This window comes from Pelecanus crispus, chromosome 2, assembly GCF_030463565.1.
Source record: "Pelecanus crispus isolate bPelCri1 chromosome 2, bPelCri1.pri, whole genome shotgun sequence".
NCBI lineage: Eukaryota > Metazoa > Chordata > Aves > Pelecaniformes > Pelecanidae > Pelecanus > Pelecanus crispus.
In genome coordinates, this window is record NC_134644.1 from 79,088,064 (window position 1) to 79,110,414 (window position 22,351).

Here is a 22,351-nt window from a genome sequence, read left to right on the forward strand (position 1 = left end):
CTGCCGGCATCCCCCTGCTCGGCGCCGGGATGCAGCCGGGCGTGCTCCCGCCGCCGCCCCCGTCCTCCCGGCCGTCGGAGGACGGTGGGAGAGGGAGCCTCCCAGCTTGTCTTCACCCCTCGGAAGAAACCCGAAACTCCGTAGTAAGGGGGCGATTTCCAGCTCCTTCGTGGACTCGAGTTATCTTCGCGTGAGGTTAAATTACTAATGGCTAACCGCGCCGTAATTAGCACATCCCCCAGTTAGCCCTCCGCCGAGGCGAATGATAAAACGGTGGCAAAACGGGGAAAAAACAGCCGAGCGGGTCGGGAGGGGGCCGGGGCCCGTGGCCGTGCCCCTCCCCACCCCTCCTGCCGCCCCCCGACACCTCCCGAGGAGTCTCCCATTTCGGGCTCCTAATTGTCGGGCGCCCACCCCCGGCGCCCAGGCCGGGTATCCCGGGCGAGCCGGGGTGCAAGGAGGGATTCGCTGCTCAAAAACCTGCATTGCACCCCCGGGATTGCCCGCACAGGCGGCAGGGACGGCAGCAAACCCCGGTCCCGCCGGCTCAGCTCCTCCCGGGCAACCGGCAAGCGAGGCTCTCCCCGCCGGCAGCTCGGTGTTTTTTTCGGGGAACACGAGCTGCCAGCAAACTCCCCCTCTTCCTTCCCCCTGTTCATTTTATAAGAGCCCCTCCGCACGCAAGGCATTGGTTGTTCCCCTTCCTGCCCCTTTCAGGTGTTATTTCGGAAGCCTGAGTGTAATGGTCGATTTTTTTTTTTTTTTTTTAAAACCCAGGGATGATTCCTCCGTATTGCCTTGTTTTGTGGCCAAGGAAACATGAGCTCCCCCCCAATTCCCAGAAAAGGACTGAGTGTACTCGGTTTGCCTTCTGTCGCCTTGCACCTGTAGGGTTTGTAAGGGCTGGCAGGAGAGGGCTGCGGGGGGAGGCTGGGATGTCGCTTGCCGGGCTGGTCCCACTGGCCCAGGCAGCGGCTTCTTTAGCAAAAGGTGGAGGGCTTCAAACCTCTGAACACCCCTTAACTCCTGGGCAAACGTGAGCTGGTGAAGTGGGGAGGGGGGAAAAAAAATGTAACAGAAAAGCATTTAAACATTGACAATAAGCACATTAAAATTATCACCTACTTAAACAAAAAATACACACATGCACATGCACACAAAAAAAAGCCCAAACCCAGATCAACAGGAAAAAAAAAAAAACCCCAAAAAACAAAACCACAGCTGAAACAAAAGGCAAGCCAGTGCCTTTCTAGCTGGCTGGATAATCGGGGAGGGTTGCAGCCATTGCAGCTCTGCCTGCCCTAATTCCTGTCCCCAGCGCCAACTGAGCAACTGCAGGCCCGCAGTCCCCGGAGGGCCGCAGAAAGCTGCCTCCTTCCTTCCCCGCCAGTGCTGGCTGAACCCGTGCTTGGCAGCCGGCTGCTCTCTGCCAGCCTCCACCTTTTAGCAGCCTGGCTCAGCTCTGGAGGGAGGGCTGCAGCCTTGCTGCCCGCTCGGGCTGCCCTCCGAGGCGGCGAGGCTGCGCCAGCACAGCGCTGAGGTGGTGGCGGTTGATTTTTTTGCTTTGAAGGTGGAGGGGGGAAAAAAAAAAAGTCCCTTTCCCATCTGCTCCTCCTCAAAGGCTGTAAGAGGGAGGTGGAGAGGGCCTGTGCTGGGAGTGAAAGCTTGAGCCAGGACACACAAAACTGAGGAAAAGCCGTCTGAATGGCAGCGAGGGCAAACAGGTTGGTCCTTACGGGGGGAGCAGGGAGGGATGGTATAAAAGTAAGGTGCAGTACCCATTTATCACAGGACTTTCCAGTGGCTGCTACGTCTACCCCTCAAGAAGAAGCAGAGAGATGCTGTTGGTCCCTGGCTGGTTTGCACAGTCTAGGGACAAATGTATTGGTGACTCTCCCAGGCTTTCCAGGGCCCTGTTTAAATCTGTGCAGTTGCCTTCCTGCCCAGTGAAATCCAGTGGGCTCTGTGAAGGGCTGACAACCCAAGGAGACAGAGGCCAGTTCAGCCTTCCTATTCATCAGGGCTGATTCATTAATAATTAGTGCCGTTAGGTGCACTACGGCAGTGCCTGACTGCCCCAATTAAAGGAAAGTGAGCTTGTTAAATCTGGAGAGCCAGATTCTCCCTCTGTTACTCCTGCCTGATGCAGAGGTGGTGCCTCCAGGGTGGGCAGCAGGAATAGTGCTGGCTTTCTACATTTGCAGCCTCTCTGCCTTCCCCCTCCCTCCTCCTCCAGCTTTTCCCTCTCCTTTGCCTTAGTTGCAGATCCCACTTACTGGCTGCTGCAGAGCGAGGCCGATGCAGGAGGTGGCTAGCAGGACTTGCAAGAGGAGGTGGAAAATCAGGTTATTTTTCAGAGCCACTTCATTCTTCATCACAGGGCAAAGGAGTGGGTTTGTTTTGTTTTTTTTTTAGTGGGGGGGTGGGGGCAGGCAAAGTGATGGGGACTGCAGAGGAGTCTGTTACAAAATCAGATGCAATTTTAGCTGTCCAAAAGAGTTGCTTTAGGCTACGGGCAGCTGATGATCAATGGTGCTGTTGGCAAATACGCTTCCAGCTGGCTGCTGTCTCTCCTGAGGGACAGTTTCAACCCAAGGCCCACTGCAGTGGTGGTACAGCAAGGGGCTTTCGTTTGTTTTGGGCTAAGGACCTTCTGCTGCCCAGTTCCACCAGTGAGAAGAAAAGCTGGAGGTGATGTGGGAGAGAGGCACAGCACCGTCATTGGTGAGTTATTGGCTGTTCCTTTCTCCTCATATCCCCACAGTGGGTCTGTGTTAGATCTTTCTCAAAGCCCCATACTCCTGAGCTAAGGGTTTGCTAATGGATGGACAGGCTGTGCTGGCATAGGCTTTGCCTTTCAGGAGATACTGCAGAAATAGGTTTAAATGATTCAAATTACCAGAAACCCAGCCTGTGGCCTCTGCCCTAGCTTTTTACTTTTTATTGTTTATTTGGTTTGTTTGTTTATCTCCTAAGCTGATATGAAGGAAAGATGGGAACAGCCTGCTGAAGGTCAAGGTGAGACTGACCATCAGTTCACCCGAGTGCTGGTATTCACCGGCAGAAATCCATGCCCACAGGTGCTGGAAGTCTCCTCAGCAAGAGAAACAGCATTGCTGCAGGGGACAAACAACTAGTCCTGACCTTCTTTACACAGCCCTTCTCTGGGAAAAAGTATCCCCTGAAGTCAATATGCGTTCTGCCTAGGTAAGGATTTTGAATGCTCGGTTTTGCCTCTGATGGGGCGTTCTGCCTAGGTAAGGATTTTGAATGCTCAGTTTTGCCTCTGACGGGGATGCTATCCAAATATGAACTCCAGGTTCATGCCGCCAAAATATGAAGCGCTTGTATGTACATCGTACTTCCCGCCTCCAGGTTTCTTGCCTATGACATCAATTTATTAAGGACTGTGAAAAACTTACTAAATCTCTCAAGCATCAAAGATTAAATCTGCAGGGCACCTTTTTTGCTGTGAAGCAGCAGATTCAAGAGTAGATGGGCAGTGCGTCCTTTAATACCACTTTAATGCCACCAATTTTTATAACACTTTGGAAACTACTGGATATTCAAACTGATGCTCCCTAAGGCAGGGAACAAAAATCAATCGCCAGCCAACAAAACAGAAAAAAAAAATAGAAGAAGGAAGAAAGGAAGAAAACATAAGAAAAAAATTATCATTGACATTGATAGGAATTGTTTTAATCAGATTTATCCCTCCTTAAACCACCTCTTTTGCTGCAGACACTACCAGTAAGTTTACTTCAGGACCAGCTAGGTACATGGTCTAATTCTGCCCAATGCACCACTTCAAGAATCAAATCATGTGTCTAGTATAGCGCCTCTCTGTCAGAATTTCTAATAGTAGTATCTTAAGTACGGTAAGTTTTCCGGTAAATGGAGAGTTTTGTATTTATGCTCCTTTTAATGCTTTTTATTTTGACTGGGCAGTGAAAGAGGTCTTATCCATTCCTGTGCTCCTTTGGGGCACTTCCAGTTTTCCAGTCCTCTGGCACAAGCTGCCTTTGCAAAGGAATGATTCCTGTAAAACCACTGCCCCATTTCATTTTCCGTGTTCCAAGAAATTCCTAAATTATGTTGTCAGATGAAAAATCCAGAACACATTTTGTTAGCATGGAGCATTGGTCACATTAGTCTGGCAACGCCTCATTTAAGGATCCAGTAGGTCTGAAAATTGTCCTAAGCTTTGCTTTTTATTGAGGCTTAATAGGCGCCCTTGTCTCTTTTGCTAGACCTGTGATGCAAGGCTTGGTTTTGTTCTGTAGCCAAGACATTTTATTTGATCTCCCTCACCCTTACTTATACTGTCTATTAAATGGGAGTAGCACTTTGAGATCTTTGGTGGGTGAAAAATGCTACATGAGGAGGTAGGCATTATTAATTAGAATGATCTTATTTTATCTTTTAGCTTTCCTCAGAAGAAAAACGTCTGGATTGAAACGACAACAACAAATTATAGGTAAAAGATGCTTCCCTGTGGCTTCATAGAACTGCCGTGTAACAGAAAACATTCAGCGCTGGGCGCACAAGAGTTGTGGTTCACGTCTCCCTCCGAAGAAGCCTCATTTTAAAGAATATTGTAGCATACCTACCTAATGCAGATGCTGCGCTGCAGGCATTTCAGGCTGTGAATTTCAGCCTGTGCCCTTGGCTAGGCTGTTGAGGACAAGTTGCAATACCTGTCCTTCTTGCAAATATCCCAGTCCATCTTCAGCCATGTCACTCACTGCTGGCGAGCTCCCTGTTTTGCTGTGCATCAAAGGTTCATTTGATTCCCTTCCCTCCCTTTTCTTTAGGTGTCAGTGATTTGCTCTCTTTCCACCTAAATCAGAGATCTGGCACATCAATACTTAGAAGGCTTAGGAGAAGAAGAAAACATCAATATTTCACTGAACACACAAAGTTGCACAACTCCCCAGTCTCCATTTTAATGTCAGCTGTGGTTAGTTTGTTTTTTTTCTGTAAGCTGAGTGATTTCAGCTTCTCTTTGAATCCCACCTGTGCGAATAGCTTGGTTGTCTCCATTGCTAGTGTTAATAAAGAACTGTGAGCAGTTTGTTCAGGCTCACTAGTCAGGCAGTCCTGAGGTAACTGACTTTCTAGGAAAAGCCATGGCAGGAATAAGTGAGAGCCAGCCTATGCACCAGGCACAACTTTTGCTGGTCTTTAGCTTATGCTCTGACTCAAGCTCATGTTAAACAAATTGCCATTAGCAACTGTAATATGGACAAATGCAAAGAAAAACGAGCTGGACGCTTAGTCATGGAGCTGCGTTTAGAAATGATGGCCCATTATAAGGCAGCTTCACCGACTACAGAGGAGCTGTGCCAGCTCACCATAATTTAGGACTTGCTCTGATCGCTTTAGTCTGCAGTCTGAAGTTTCCGATCTCATCCTTTGTGTGAATTAGATCATGCAAATGGGGGTACTGAAGTCACAGGGAAGTCGAGCAGAGTTCCGCATGAGTACTGGTGTAAGAAGGAGCAGCAATTAGCTCTAAATTCACTCTGCCAGGCTGTCGTTTCCGAGCTCTCCCCCTGCTGCTCTGTAACTGGAAGCCTTGCACTCTAGAAGAAGGGGAGATGAACATTTTGCTCATGCTCATATTAATCAAGTCATCTTGTGACCTGCTGAACCTGTGAAATTGTATCTCCCATGGTGTTCAGTGGTAACGACTGTCTCCTATGTGGACTCTCTGGTGTCTAGTAATACAGTTGTGTTTCTGCAGTGGATGAATTCCCAGGGTTTTTCTTCTCTGCCAGCCTACTTCCACAGCACTTGTAGGCAGCTCAAATCTTTGAGACTTCCATCCCCTGTCAAGTTTGATCAAACTCAGCTCACAGGCTCAAAAAAATTATTTAGGAGGGACTGACTGGCACTTGCACAGACAGTGTGATCTCATAAGCTTCCTTTCCTTGGGAAACTAGGCTACCAACCTAGCAACGGGGGAAAAAAAATGCCATCCTGCTAGCAAAAAGGACCTAAACACTGGGAGGAAAGAGGGAAGGTGGGAGAGGAAAGTGAAGCTGTTCTGAAGGGAAAAAAAATCACTGCCTTGTGGCTGCAGAGCTCTTGCACACATAAAGGGCCAACCTTGGAGAGGCACACTGGAGAAAATATTCTCCAGGAGATGGCAAGATCTCTTGTGAAAATTAGTAGGGGAAAGAAATCACCTGGATTCATCTGACCACCAGGCATCCTAAATGGATATTTATATGGTAAGGATTGTCTCTGGTGATACCTGTTTCTCTCTACTGACTAGAGGAAGACACAGGCACAACTAGTGTGCAACCCGTGTACCTGCAGTATGTGAAGAGAGGTGGGTCCTGTCCCAAAGGGAGCCATCCTCTTACTGGTCTCTCCTTCAGGCCAAAGTTTTCCATGGTGCTGCTGCAGGGTTTGTTACTCCATGTACCACATTCATATTTTAGAAAAGCTGCTGTGTGTCTTAATCGCTGCAGATGTATGCATGAGTGTTTCTAAGCACTTATCCTCTGTGCACTAAAACCTTTCCTGTCCTTGTATCTTATGGAATAAAATCCTTTAAGTGAGCTTTAATGGTTCTAGTACTACTTCTTTACAAATTAGAGAGCTGTCATCCTGTTTTTATTTGATATCACACACTGTTTGAGACTGTAAAAAGTATTATAGTACATACTCATATAAATTGATATTTAATTTCAGTAATTATAATGTCACTAATTGTATTTTTGCACCTGATGCAATTACTGACATTCAGCTCTTGAGCTCTGCTTTGTTCTTTCTAGATTTAGGTGTTCCTTACTCTTTAATCTTCCCCACCTATGGTAGATCGTACACACAATGAAACTCGGAAATAAAAGCTTCCTGTCAATTGTGTGCCAAATGCATGGGATAGTTTGAAACTCTGGGTGTTCCGAGAGTGCAGGATATGCTCAAAACCCCACTCCCTATTACTGTGTCATTTTTATGAGGCTTAGAGGGGGTTGTGTAATGCAAATGTTGCACAGTGCTTAAGTGCTTGTACTTGTCTATTGCTAAATTGCAATTTTTAGAGGACTTTTTTGCTTGTAGCCTTTCATTTAACAAACCCTGGGGCTGCTGTGGCTGCCCCTTGGCCTGGTATCTCAATGTTCTTCTTCTCACAGCCTTGCACTGGTGCATTTGTTATGTCGTATTCCCTCAGAAAGGGCTTGTTTCCTTCGCCTCAGCCATCCTTCTGTCCTCTTCTCCTCTTCCTTCTCATTGTGTTGCTGTCGAGTTATAATTTGTAGTCTGCACTGAGGTTCCCACACCCTGTCCACTTGGTGCCTTCTAGACTGATGACTCTGTATTAGAACAAATATGACAGATAATGAGTAAACAATAGTCATTTTAATATATAAGTATTGCCCAATTACAGATGTGTACAAGGCTTAGCAGCCAATTAGCGTGCAACATTTGTACCTAATTAAGCATAATCCAGTCAGTGCCAGTGCTGTCATCAGACAAAGATCACTGAAGGGCAACTTCAGCATGCTTTAATGAAGGGTATAATTTTACCATGGGAAAATTATAAGGGGTGGTTGTTGATGTGACTATGACCCCCTGCTGCACTGGAGCAGACACCCAGGAGAGGACGTTCACCTGAGGACTCCTGACTGCATCTCTTCTTGGCTGGCCACTGGGTACAATTTTCCTTTTAACCTTGAACTTGATGTACAAAACCAGTGAATAAAGCATGTGCTTTGTGCCTGTCAACCTGCCTCAAGTTTCTTTGTGTGAAAGCACAAAGTAAAAAGTCATCTGGGCCATGGAATTTTGCTCTGTCCCAGTAGACTTTGAGGTCAGTGATCCCTCTCCTCAAAGATACCGAAGACCCATTGGCCTCGGGGTTATAGTCCATACAGAAACTTGTTTTGTTTCAATTTCATTAATAGAAAACCATTTGTGGATAGCACATCTTTATTATTATTGCCATATGTCAATATTATTGCCATCTATTATTTCACTTCAGGAGTGGCTTTTATTATTTTAGCTTGAAAACTGTTCCCAACTGTCTTAAATTAAACCAACATAAATTTAATTTAACCTGAAGGGAATGATTACCTCCCAGACAATTGCTGTGCTTCTCTCTGCTGCTAGTAGTATGTGGTGCAGCAAGGTTTCGTGTCTATGACAGAGCCATGGCTGCATTTGGGCTGGAGTGTCCACATGGCAATGAACACTGACTTCACTCAGTCTTGCTGCTTCAGCTCATCTGCAAAAATAAGTTCTTTGACTGAGTGACCAAATTCTTGGTACAAGTGTACATACTGTATAGACTAGATCGTAACAGTGGGGCCTGAGCTGGGTGCCCAGTGAGTGGTAAGGTACCATCACAGTGGACAGATATTATGCAAACTGCTGCTTGTATAGTTTTGCACAAACCCTTATGTTCCAGCTTCTTTGGAGCAAAGACCAAGAGGTCTGCAGAGATGCTGTCTTGGAAGAAAAAAACTAAGACAACAAGAAAAGATAATTTGCACTGAAGCGTCTGGAGAACTCAACCTTAACAACAAGGTGAGTAACCTAGAAGAGGACCTACAGTTCTTAAAACAAACACATCTGAACCAAAAAAAAAAAAAAAAAAAAAAAAATTCAACCTCCTTACATCAAGACACTCACTGCCTGAATGGCCCAAGCCGTGCCTCCACAACAGACATCCAGACAGCCATCAGAAATCTGGCTTATGTCTAGTGACTTAAAAATCACCAGCAAGGGTGATTCCATACTTCCTCGGCCTCTGTTGGTGCTACACTTTATTCACTGTCAAAGATATCTTTCTTCTAAGCCCAACCTTAATTTTCCAGCTTTAGAGGTGACTGTGAACAGGTCAGCTGAACATCTATCAGGAGTGACATGGACCAGACATGGACATCAAGACATCTTGTGGGCCACTCCAACCTTCTTCTGTGGCTTTCCAGAATTCCAGTGTGATAAATGAACAGCTACAGGAAATACTTGGGTTTTAAAAATATTTGTTCTTTGCAGAACATGTCCTTTTGATTAAATAAAAAATATTATTTGGTCCACCACTGAATTTATGAAAAATTTTGCTGACCCATATAAAACCAGGACACATCAGCTTTTCTGAAGTCTTACTGCGGCAAAGACTTCCAAGCAAATACATGAAGTTGCTCTTGCACTGGAAAGATAGCTTATGTTACTTTGGGATCAGAGGGATGGAAGAATCATAGAATCATTTAGGTTGGAAAAGACCTTTAAGATCATCCAGTCCAACCATTAACCTAACATTACCAAGTCCACCACTAAACCAATTAAGGGTAGAGTAGCAACCCCACACCTCCTGGCTTGGTGGCTGGATTATTTATAATGACAGTAAAAACTAGGAATCATTAAGTTTGGAAAGGACCTCTAAGATCATCAGTCCAATCATCAACCCAAAACCCCCATGCCCACTAAACCATGTCCCAAAGTGCCACATCTACCCATTTTTTGAATGCTTCCAGGGATGGTGACTCCACCACCTCTCTGGGCAGCCTGTTCCAATGCTTGACTACCCTTTCCATGAAGAAGTTTTTCCTAATATCCAATCTAAACCTCCCCTGGCGCAGCTTGAGCCCATTTCCTCTTGTGCTTTCGCTAACTACTTGGGAGAAGAGACCAGCACCCACCTCACTACAGCCTCCTTTCAGGTAGTTGTAGAGAGCGATAAGGTCTCCCCTGAGCCTCCTTTTCTTCAGGCTAAACAACCCCAGTTCCCTCAGCCGCTCCTCATAAGACTTGTGCTCCAGACCCTTCACCAGCTTTGTTGCCCTTCTCTGAACACACTCCAGCACCTCAATGTCTTTCTTGTATTGAGGGGCCCAAAACTGGACACAGTATTCCAGGTGCGGCCTCACCAGCACCGAGTACAGGGGGAAGAAGTCCCAAGACATGAAGCTGTGCTGGACATCTGTACACAGGCTGCTAAGTGTATAAAACAATAAGCACTGAATCAGTTAGCAGTACTGTCATTTAAACTTGCTATCATTATGCTTCAGAGTTAACTCAACCTTATGTACAGCTCTGCAGGGAGCGGGGGCTACAAGGAAGGCAATGACTGATCTTGCTGACATTTGGACTAAAGCCTGTCTGAACTTACTGTTCTGTGGGGCACCTTACATTGTTGGGGACAACAAGTGAAAACCATTTTCCACTCTTCAGGCCAGCATCCCCAGGCTGATGTCCAAGCAGGAGAAGCAGGGAGTTGGCATGCTCAGAGATGTGCAATGTGGGTACCTCCTCCAGAGACATGCCAGATGCTGGCTGCTGCTGGCTTATGGCAGAAGACAGAGTAGCAGAGATACCCATCCTGCTGGACAGTCTGACCTGTGCCAGGACTGACTGTGAAACATTTCTTTGCTGCTAAGTGTTGACAGCTTCCCTGTATTTGTGATATGTTAGCAAATACTCCAATCTCTCAAGTGCCAAGGGGGGCACTGGAAAAAAGCTGCTATGGTATCACTTTAGATGGCATCCATACAAACACAGCCTCCCTCAGGCTCCGGCTCCCTTCTTGCCTGGTGGCATCCATTCTCTACAATGTCAGAGAAACACCTCTAATCCAAGAGGACAGGTGGTTGGTCTCTCTTAGCTCCTGGTTTGGGCAGAAGGAAAGTCCTCTCAGTCAGATCCACCATGTCCTCAATTGGCCACCCTTCTCTCCCATGGCTTTTTTGCAGCACACCTTTCTCCAGCAGCTTTATAAACTATATTCCCCTCATCAACCATAACTGTAGCCAGCTGAGACCTCCAAACATCAAACCCTATACTAGGGATAGTGTCTCCTGGCAGCATGTCCTGGAGAGCTGATGGACTCCCAGCAAAGGGAGCAGATTATAAGGCAGTGGAGCTTTAGTATTTTTACACTATGACAGGCAAACGCTTGTATCTAGGGTTACTTACAGAAGCTGCTTTAGAAGATAAAGGTGCAGGAGGAAACACAGTCAAGAGGAAAACACTTACCCTGAATATTTCCATTCAGTGTACAGGAAAGCTGCTCGGTGACATGCAGAGGTTTGCCAAAATTTTCCATGTAAACAGCACTTGGCTTTAGCACATGGACTCAGCACCTTGTTTGGTGGAGCTGGGGTCAAAATTGACCTGCACGCACTCTGCATTTGGCACTGAGAAAAGAAAGTCTTTGGGGCTATGGAGCCCTGAGATGGAGATTTAAGTATGTATTTAAAGGTCAGACAGCAGCTTTGGCAACTCATTTTACCTCTTTTCTTCTGACACATTCCTAAAATGGGCTTAGTCTCTGGATGCACCTGTTAAAGAGTATAGTGTGAACAAAATCTTTTATGATCGTAAAAGTAGAGTTCCAAGTCACATTATATCTTTGGAGAAATATAGCTTTGGGAGACAAATTTAGAGCAAAAGAATACACTGACTGCAGCTGGGAGTTATGTGTTTGGTAATGGAGATGACCATGTGGAAGCTGCCTGAGGAATACACAGAATATATATTCTGTGTATTATTATCCAGGTCAGTGAAACTCCAAATACAAAATGCAACCATCAGGAAGTTTCCTTGGGTTTGTGGCACTGATGGAAACTCTGAGTCCCTCTGGGCTTGATTTTAAAAAATACCAGATCCTCTCAGTTGCCAGTGTTATCAACTGGAGCTGTGGTTGCTGATCTTCAAGCTTAAGCAAAGGTTGAGTTAGAGACTTCAAGACACTAATGAAATATTTTGTTCTTAGCCTGCTGTGCAGATATGGGTCAGCTGTAGCTTTTCGTCCCATGTCTTAACTGCCTCAGGGTTGGATTGATGGGATGGTTAGTTTTGAAAGAAAAGAAATTAATGATCATGTAGAAAAGAAAACTGTGAAAATAGTCTTAGGCCATTTTGGGTGTGTTTTGTGCTGTATCCCACTACCTTTACCCATCCTCCTTGAAATGCAGGCTTGGTTGTATGCACTTGTATTCTCTGGAGCTAGTTTTTGTGCACAGACTTAGCCAGACTCCTTTAGGTAATGTTTTTTCACTTGCATCACCAGGCAAATTCTGACACAGCTCTTCAGCACATGGAGGGGCTTGTTCTGAATCTCCCCTGAAATCAGCTGATGGGGCAACACTAGATAATACAGGTCCCCAAGCAAGTTTCAGATGCAGGGCTGCAAATTATTCCTCAAAAAGTTTACCTTCCTGTTCTCCCTGCATTCGTCACCCCACACCCCAAAACTATTCTGCCAGCCTGTCTCTGAAGCCCCCCTTTCTGAGCCCTCTCTTGGATGCTCAGGTCGCCAGGGCAGGCTAAGCCCAGGTGACAGATGCAATGGGGCATCGTGTGAGCTGCAGGACAGGAGCGACCCTCACACAGTTACCTTCGGCCAGCTGCCCCCCGACAGCAGCCCCCACGCTGGATCCCATCCCACAGCACGCTGGAGGGAGGCACTCGCCACCCATGCCTCACAGGTGCTGTGGGGTAGGAGCCGGCACACGGGCAGTCACAGACCCGTGTCCAGCTGACGCAGGTCTGGGTGGGACAAGCCCACGGGTCCCCTGCAGGCACAGAGCCCAGCCTGGCATTGCCGTCTGGAAGCACCTGCTTTTCTTTGAGCGTTGACCAGGAAGTCTCTATAATCATCTCTGTAGATACCTGTGATGGCCTAAAAGGAACAAAGTGGCCAGAGATGGCCTGAAAGCATGAATAGTTCCCACAGGCACTTTAATCATGGCAAGGGTAGGGTGTTTTTCCACTCCTGCATATAAATTAGAGACCAGAGACCTAATTCCCTCACACCTTTACTTAACAGGCTAGTAATTTTTTTTTTTTTTTTTTGAGTGTTTTGGGTTAGGCTAAGAGCATGAAAAATACAGAGGAAAGCCAAATTCTGAGCTTTTTTCTGAGCTTTTTTTTTTTTCTCCAGTGGTATCTTGCTGAAGGATGCCTGAGGAATGCCTGGTGCCCTTGGCTACATGAAAGGGGCAGGCGCAAGTCAAAAGAGGTGAACTGCTTCGCCAGTTGAGTATGAGGTTATGCAATGATAGATCGTCTCAGATGGGTTGTCAAGTATCTCTACTGAGCAGGGACAATTACAGAATAAGGGCAGCATCACTCAATAAAATTTGCAAAAGTGAAAGACAAGAAGAGAGCATTTGGAACCCGCTAAATGTTCCTTTGTAGCTTTGTTGCCTAACAACAATTTGGTCGAGCAGCAATACCATCGCCAGTCACAGGCTCTTGTGGACAAGTCTTATCTAGCTCTGGGCTTTCATTTGCAGCTGGAACATTTTGTCAAATGCCTTTTAATTTGCTTGACTGCTAAAGGCAAACACACCAGCCTTTATTCTTAGCCATCCTTTAGCAAAGCAGATAGCTCGACTAATATTAATGGTTTAAGGTAACTGCTGCTTACCTATTGCAAACCATGGTACAGACTTCAACAAGTACGGTATTAATTGAAATCATCCACAGGAGCTTCAGCAGCGCTTGCCTGAAAAGCTGTCCTACTGTTGGCAAGGGCAGCTGGAGCCCTCTGGGAGAGGTTTAAGCGAGTGTGGCTGATTCACCTACATCATGCCTCTGTGTTGAGTTGTTTCCAATCATCTATTCCTGATTAGCACCCTGTGTGGATGCTGTTGCTGCAAAATCAGAGTGCATTGTTCCTGCTTAACTCAACCCTTGAGCTGCTCTTAAGAAACAGCAGTGGCACTTTATATTTGCGCCTTACCTTAATCAGTGATAACTTTCAAGTGCAGGCAAGTCCTGGGATACATGATTCATTATCTTAGAGGAGTGAGAGCAATGTAATGAGTATGCTGAGCAGTCTTAAGGGAGGATCTTCTATCCAGCCAGCTCATGGAGGGGATCTGAAATGCATTTTACCTTGGAGGTTTTGGGAAAGATAAATGGGGTTCTTTTTTCACTTGATCAGTAAAAACAAAGGAAATAACCCAAAGGAAACCAAAACAGTGTTTTGGTGGGATACACTGTTTGCATTGTCCTTGCAGAACAAGTTGGGGAAAATACCTTTTCACTGTTGTATAAATTGTCTCCTACAGATGTTGCTCACTGCAGAGTGCTGCCTGTTTTGGTGGCATCCATGTCTATGGCAGCAGCACTCATGGAGAGCAGCCATCCGTCAGACCAACAAATGAAGGAGGAAGATTGCCGAGTTACACAGGCTCTCTTCCGTCAGACTTAAGATGGGCAGTTAGATATTAACTCATGTATGAGAAATAAATTGCTCTGAACCAAATATCTCATATCTCCAGTGAGGGACAAGCACCCAAAGGAAACTTTGGTGCTTCTGGGAAGAGAAGAGAAGCCCAATGCTATAATGTTCTTTACCAAGTGTGTATGTGTGTGGCTTGGGTCCCTGAGGACAGCTCCAAGCACCAGGCTTTCCCGGCCCTTCCTACTCCAAATAAGCCACACTGCTGGTATCCTTATAGCCATCAGACAGCATTAGCTGGTGTTTGTCTCTCATTTTTTTCTCCACAGTGATATGACAGAGTGCTATTCCTGCAAGGGCTGCAGGGTGTTGCAGAGGAGAGATCCTTTGTGCAGACAGACAAAAGCCATGGGTTGTGTGGCCTGGGGAAAGTCTGCTGCTTTTCAGTGCACCAGAGAGTAGTGAACAGTACAAAATCACTGGCATTTTGCAGGGGAGATTCCCTCTGTGCTCTGTTTTGTTCCCAAAAAGGAGCCAGGGAACCTCATGGCAGCCCAGATTAATTGTTTGCATCTCTTGCTTTTTAGAGCCATGTGAGTGTCCATTTTTATGGCTGTACTGGTTTCTGAGAGCTGTCTCACACATGGACCATTTTCTGATCCATGTGGGACTCTCCGTGGCAAACTCCATGCTCCTATACAGCTAATGTCCTTATGTCCTCCTGCTATTGTGGCTGGGGTCTTCTCCCCACTACCCCAAAGTGGTCTTGTGCTGCAGCAGATTTCTCTTCTGAATATTTCTGTACTGCTGATGTAGCCTGAAAACTTGAAGAGAGCTCTAGTCCTTATGCTCAGAGTGAGACTCAGCGCCCCAAGTCATTCATCAAGCCACTGAAAATCGGTCAGCCAGTCTGCAAGGTGAGTCTGGAAGGCCCTGTGATGGAAAGGCCCTTGATCTGTGCTCAATCAGCAAATCCCAAACACTAGTGTGTGAAAGGACTCTGGCCACGAGACCTCAGGAGCAAACCATAAGCTCAGTAAGATGGGTCAAGACATAATAAATGAGTTGATCATTGACCTTGTCTCTTTTTCCTGTTTCTGAATTACCCAAGAATGCACTTGGTGTTTGCAAAGGGTGAGTCAAACAGTTCTAACTAAAATTTGTGCTTCTTAGCTTTGCTGTTTTTAATGCCTAGAAGGAAGAACCAGGGCAGTGGGAATAATAGTGGCATGACCACAAACACCATATAAAGCTCTAGTGAGGAATCATGGCAAAAGACACAGCAAAGGTCAAACTCCACTGTGCTTTTTTAATCTAAAATGGTATTTTTTTTGTGTGTGTTTTTAAATGACCTTTGTGTTTGTAATGATCCCTCTTAGAAGAAAACTGAGTGCACAGCTGGCCCAAAAGCTCTGCCACTGTTCACTCTTGTATGCCAGAAAGTCAATGGAAGTGGCCACTACAAAACAGGGCATGGTGGGCTGTGGGGCTGGTGGGGGCAGACAGGGGTGGCAACACCAGCGTCACACATTGCTGGATCCTGCCATCCATTCCCACCCCCTCATTTGTGCTGAGGTGAGTGCACAAGATCTTTGGGCTGACGACATTTGACTTTGCAGGGGCTATGTCACTACCTTGATTTACATCACAACACTGTTTAACAAACAGTTTTTCAGCACAACCAAGGAGGTGGACATGAGTAGCAAAGGGTGGAAATGGGTTTGGTACTGTCACTTGGGACAACATCTCACCAAGCACAGCTTTAACCACAGGGACTTTGCTCAAAGATGAGCCCATAGCTGCAGTCCCTAGATACTCTTTGATGGGACGCATAGTCTTGTTCCTTTTCCAAAGACTACTCCCTCCCACACAGGCATACACACCATAGAAATGCAGGCAGGACTTCTAGGTCATCTATGGCCACCTGCTTTAGAGCTGTTAGAATCAACAGTTCAGAGAGGGCACCACAAACTGGAAATGTTTCCCTAGCAGAACAACAAGGTAATTTGTGATGTCAGAAACAACTCACTGATCTTTTTCATAAAATATCCTGGATCCACATATGACATCTTTAATCTAGCAGATGTCAGCTCTCTGCCACATGTTAAAATTTAGTTCAGCTGTGCTTAGCTAGTTGGCACAAAGTAAATTAATTCTTGTTATTTAATAGTATGACGATGAAATATGGGTTACTCCACACTTGACTCTGTGTCCTAGATAGTAACGCATGAATTTTTTAATAGGATCCACTTTCCTTATATTCAAAATCAGTCATGAGAGAGATAAATGAGGCTAATAATAAACAAACCTTGCAAAGGCCTTTGGGATCTCACAGAAACGAGGTTCAGATGGCTGCACAGTGACGGAGATTCCCCACAGCTCATGTAGAGGAATGACTGCCAAGTGTTAGCAGTCACACAGCGGCAGCTCCCAGAGGGCATTTCTCCACAATGGCAAAACAACCTCAGCTGAGGGAAAGGTATGCAACATCCAGGTTAAGAAGTCACAGAGCTTCTCGTTGTTTGATATTAAGTTGTTCTTTCATGAGAAAAATTACTCTACACATGCCTGATTTTCATATCATCTCTCCCCGTGACACTGCAATGGGCCATAGTTGAAGACAGACAACTGGGATTATTAGCCAGATCAGCTACTACTGCTACAACTATCAGATGAAATCAAGGAGGCAGAATAGCAGTCTCCTCATTTTTAAAGTAATTAGTGATGGAGAAGATTTATGGCCACTGCATTTACTGACTGTTTAACTTATTGGGCAAATAGCCCTGTGATGGAAACAAATGTAAACTGGGTAGAAGGACTCCAGTGAAAGACCAGGCTAGAAAATGTCTTTCAAATAGTGACTGGAAAGTCTTGCGTGGAGATGCAAGACTTGATCTTGCAAACATCTTGTTCACCACTTGCCTCTGTAGTAGCTGATGGCATCCTGCATGTCATATAACCCCCAGTCTGATCAGGCCATGGGACTGCTGGGTCTCTGGATCAGGTTTTAAGGCTTTAGTGCATACGAAAGGCTAAACTTCCTCCTCAGAAGTGATCAGGTAGCTCAGAGGGCAAAACTATAGGTCCCCCATCATTATAGATGTAGAGAAAATAAGGATCTAGAATTATTAGGAACCATTAATAATTATTGTCAAGATCCCTTAAAAACATAGATGCAAAGAGATCTCCTTCCCCAACCTACAGTGCTGCAATGCAGCATCCCTCCATCTCCGGTCTGGGGGAAGGCTGAGGCAAGGACAGGCCACTGGCTCCAGCCCCTTCAGGCTGTGGCCTGGCATGGTGTGATGGATGGAAAGAGAGGGCAGATGTCTCCCCCCGTGGCATTTTACATGTCTCTTCCCACCAGCCCCTAGGGCTAAGATGGAGGGAGCATCACAGGAAGCTTGCTCAGCAGCTGATGCATGCTTGTGAGGAAGAAATGACATTTTGGAGCCAGGCATTTGGCAGTCTGGGATTTAAAAACATGAAAGGGTTGTTGCAGGAAGTTCACAGGCACATGTCATATACAATGTGGAAAAGATGTCACAAGATTATCGATGAGGCTAGGTCATTAGCCAAGGGTGACATGTATTTTGGTGGATGATTGCCAACTGAAAGGACCATCTGTGTCAAATCAAATGAAACTGGCCATCAGTACACTTGTCAGCTAAAAAAAAAAATCAAGGAAGAAACATTTTATTTTCTGAACTGTCAGTTCAGTTCTACAACCCTGAAAACCTGGGCTCACCACCAAGTAGATGGTGAGCACTCACTTAACTGGCAGCATTCAGGCTAGCTCTACAAGGTTAGGAGAGCTATTGGTGTGCTAAAAAATCAGAATAAAGCTAAATGACTTTGTTGGCAGTATGCTTGACAATTGGCGGGATCAAAATCTCTCTGACTGTTTTTAATATCTAATTTGTGTCTATGGATGAACCCAGTTAAAAATTGGTTTTGCAAGCAAGAGACATGTTTTTCTTCTAAATTTTCTCATAAAAAATCGTTACTCTCAATGCAAAATATCCCACCTCATTAAAAAAAAAAAAAAAAGCGCTAAACATTATTTAAGGAAAAGAAAAATCTATTTGGGGGAGGTTTCTGATTTTCTTTGACAAAGACAGAGGACAGTTTTATGACTGTTCTTCATGGAAAAACCCCACCATCTCCCAACTGCTCCTTTTTTGACTGAAGTTATTTCAGCCATGTCTACCTGAAAATGTCTTTTTCTGTGAGGAATGAAACTGGAAGATGAGGTGTGCCAGCCTAGTCCCTGTGCCCTGTGCCAGCCTAGTCCCTCGAGACTCATGTTGTTGTTTATTGCTTTGGCTAAGCAGAGGTGCTAGGGAAAGAGAAAGACCGCATAGTTCATTTTTCCACCTGAAAGACAGGACTTCTTTATTGTCTTTTGGCCTTAGGAACTGTGCATGGTGCTCTCTCTTTTGTCTCACGCAGTGAGGACTTCCCACCCTATTTCAGTCTGCTGAAATCACGACCTTTTCTTAGAGTGCTAGGATTAAAGTAGCTTAATGATTTTGCATACGTCAGCCAAACTTCCTTCAGTGACATTTAAACTAATGTAATTTATCTCACAGTTGCTGTGGACTAATGTATAGGAACAACTCCCATTGCTCATCTTATGCCTGGTAACAGGCATTAAGTTGCTGCCATCAGATGCTGAGTCTGAGCCCTCAAGCCCTGGGGAAGCAGCCCCAGCTGCTGCGCTGAAGCCAGTGTGTTGCCCATCTTCTCCAATATTAATCTGGCCAAGACTGGCCAGGTTGAATACCTCTGTGGAAAAAATCCCACCCAAAAACCTTAGGTATGACACAGACTGCATCTCTCACAGATGTCATCCTATTCTATTGAAGTTTACATCCTGAAACTTATGGTTATCTGTTTTTCAGTCTTCCTCTTCCATTTTTCAGGATTAAATTCTCAATCCAGATAACCTTTTCCATCCTGGAAATATCTCCTTCATTAATATCTCCAACCAAAGGAGAATATTTATGTGACACCCCTGAGAAATGTGGGCCATTTGGCCTTGGCCACCAGCTAAGCCACTGCTTGGGCACTACTGGCTTTCCACAGGCTTTCCAGGGGTTCACTGATGTCTCAAGTTAAAGCTTAGCCCAAAATTTAAAAAAAGTGAACATCAACAGGTATGAATGGAAACTCTGCCAATCTAGGTCACTCTGAAACCCTGATGTTCTCCTGTCTATCTTGGGTGAGTACATTTATTGACCCCTTTGATTCTCCTGACTGTGGAGGTCTATCATTTTGGTGGTCTGTGTGGGAAATCAATGTCGTGGTAACATAGATCACATCTGTGGAAATTTCACTGGGGTTGCATTCCCTATACCAAGTTGAATTTTGAATAACAACCAGCTTCCCACATCTGTAAGTATTAGTTTTGGGGCTAAAATGTTTCACACTTGGTGCAAACCCACATGCAGTTAGAAAAGTATAGGCAGCATTCCCACAAATACCCAATGGCGGTGTTCATTTGTGCCAGCTCTGAGGATGAAAGCCTCTCTTCTGCAGAGGAGTAGTGCAACAGCAGCATGCCTCTTAACCCAGGAGGATTTAGGGAGTGTGAGAATTATGAGATTCATTCTCTGAAAATACTCAGAAATATACTTCTGGGAGAGTACAGTGAAACATATTTTCACATAATGTCCATGAATATTTGCTGAAATTGGATTTTGAATTGACTAACACGAAGAGTCAGACAAAACATGTAGTTCTGGGTGCCAATCCCATCCAGTCAAAGAACACAAATGTAGCATTCAACTAGCGTTGGTCCATGCAGTTTGAAGTACAAATATACTTAAATGCTTGCAGAGCAATTAACAGAAAAATACTCCTGAGCTAGGTGGGGGAAACTCAGTTGCAATAAACTATTCATATGCTAAATGATTCATTAAAAATTAGTCTTTACCATCCAATCACAAAGTGTTTCTTTCTAGGGAGTCAAGAAAAAAAGAGAAGGGGAATAATTCTCATTACAATTATCGCAAGAAGACTTTGAATGATGACGCACTGAAAAAACTTTACATGTTTCTGTTCCTAAACCATGACAACGGTAAAAATCAGTCTCACCTTTTCCCCCTGCTCTTTCAAAATTTAAAACTCACTTGCTTTTAAAAGTTCAAACCTGTCATGTAGTTAATCCTCACTGAGAGCTAGTGTAGATGACATGTTTGAAAATAATTGGTTTTAGGAATAGAGAACATTATCAGTGCTGAAATTCCCTGTCTTCTTCTAGTGGTATCTAACTCTTGCAAGTGGATTTAGTAAAACACTGCTCAAAACAGTACAGTTATAATTTGACTAGAAAATAAATTCTTTTTTCATTGTTAGCTTTTATTACCTACCACTATCTAAACTTTCTGTTATCTTAGTGGCACAGCATCACTGATCAAAATCTCTTTTGATTGACCATTCTTGCAGCCACCTCAGCATTACTACAGTCAAACACCTCTCTATATCAAAAGAACCATACGACTGAAAACTCAGGTACTTGAAAGTTAGAAAAGTTGAGGAGAAGTTAGAAACTGTATCTTTATGCTAAAATACAGGCTTCAATTACGTGGTGACATGCTATATTTTCAAAAAAATTGTTGTCCAAATACACCATTATTCAATATTTCTTTGAAGGTGTATTGGGTTTGCATGGCAACATTTTGGCAGCAGGGGGTGGGGGGACACACACACGGGGATGACACTGCAGGGGTGGCTTCTGTGAGAAACTGCTAGAAGCTTCCCCTATGTCTGATAGAGCCAATGCCAGCTGGCTCCAAGATGGACCCGCTGCTGGCCAAGGCCAAGCCAACCAATGACGATGGTAACACCTCTGGGTTAACATATTTAAGGAGGGAAAAAAACTGCTGCACAACAGCAGCTGGGAGAGAGGCATGGGAATATGTGAGAGGAACGACTCTGCAGACACCAAGGTCAGTGCAGAAGGAGGGCGAGGCGGTGCTCCAGGTGCTGGAGCAGAGATTCCCCTGCAGCCCCTGGTGAAGACCACGGTGAGGCAGGCTGTGCCCCTGCAGCCCATGGAGGTCCATGGTGGAGCAGATACCCACCTGCAGCCCGGGGAGGACCCCACATCGGTGCAGGCGGATGCCCAAAGGAGGCTGTGACAGTGTGGGAAGCCTGCACTGGAGCAGGCTCCTGGCAGGACCTGGAAGACAGGAGCCCAGGCTGGAGCAGGTTTGCTGGCAGGGCTTGTGACCCCGCGAGGGACCTGCACGGGGCAGTCTGCTCCTGAAAGACTGCACCCAGTGGAAAGGACCCACGCTGGAGCAGTTCGTGAAGAACTGTAGCCCATGGGAAGGACCCACATTGGAGAAGTTCGTGGAGGACTGTCTCCTGTGGGAGGGACCCCATGCTGGAGCAGGGGAAGAGCGTGAGGAGTCCTCCCCTGAGGAGGAAGGAGCGGCAGAGACAACGTGTGATGAACTGACCGCAATCCCTGTTCCCCATCCCCCTGCACTGCTCAGGGGGAGGAGGTAGAGAAAATCAGGAGTGAAGTTGAGCCCAGGAAGAAGGGAAGGATGAGGGTAAGGTGCTTTAAGATTGAGTTTTTATTTCTCATTATCCTACTCTGATTTGATTGGTAATAGATTAATTTTTTTTTTTCCCCAAGGCAAGTCTGTTTTGCCTGTGATAGCAATTGTTGAGTGAGTTCTCCCTGTCCTTATCTTGACCCACGAGCCTTTCATTGTATTTTCTCTCCCCTGTCCACCTGAGGAGGGGAGTGATAGAGTGACTTTGGTGGGCAGCTGGCATCCAGCCAGGGTCAACCCACCACAGAAGGAAAATAAAGTATGCAGCACTCATGACAAAACACCAAACAGAAGATTATCTAATTTTCTCCTGGATGTTTCTAACACACTCTCACCTTAATACTTGAGCAGACCTAAAGTAATGATACATTTATTTCCACAACATTGCTAGAGAGAAGTGGTAGAGGCAGTAAAGCCTTGCTTGTGAATTAAGTGATTTTGAACACCCAAGATGAGATATCTACAACTTCAATATTCACATATTGTGTCCAAATTGTAGTTCTCATCTTAGAAATGCAGCCCTGGGAAGGACCTCTTAGATCATGCAATCCAGGGTCCTGCCTTGCAGGCAATGACTTTGTAGTGTCCCTTTCATCAATTGCTCAAGCTTCACCTTAAAGCTAATTGGGTTATTTTG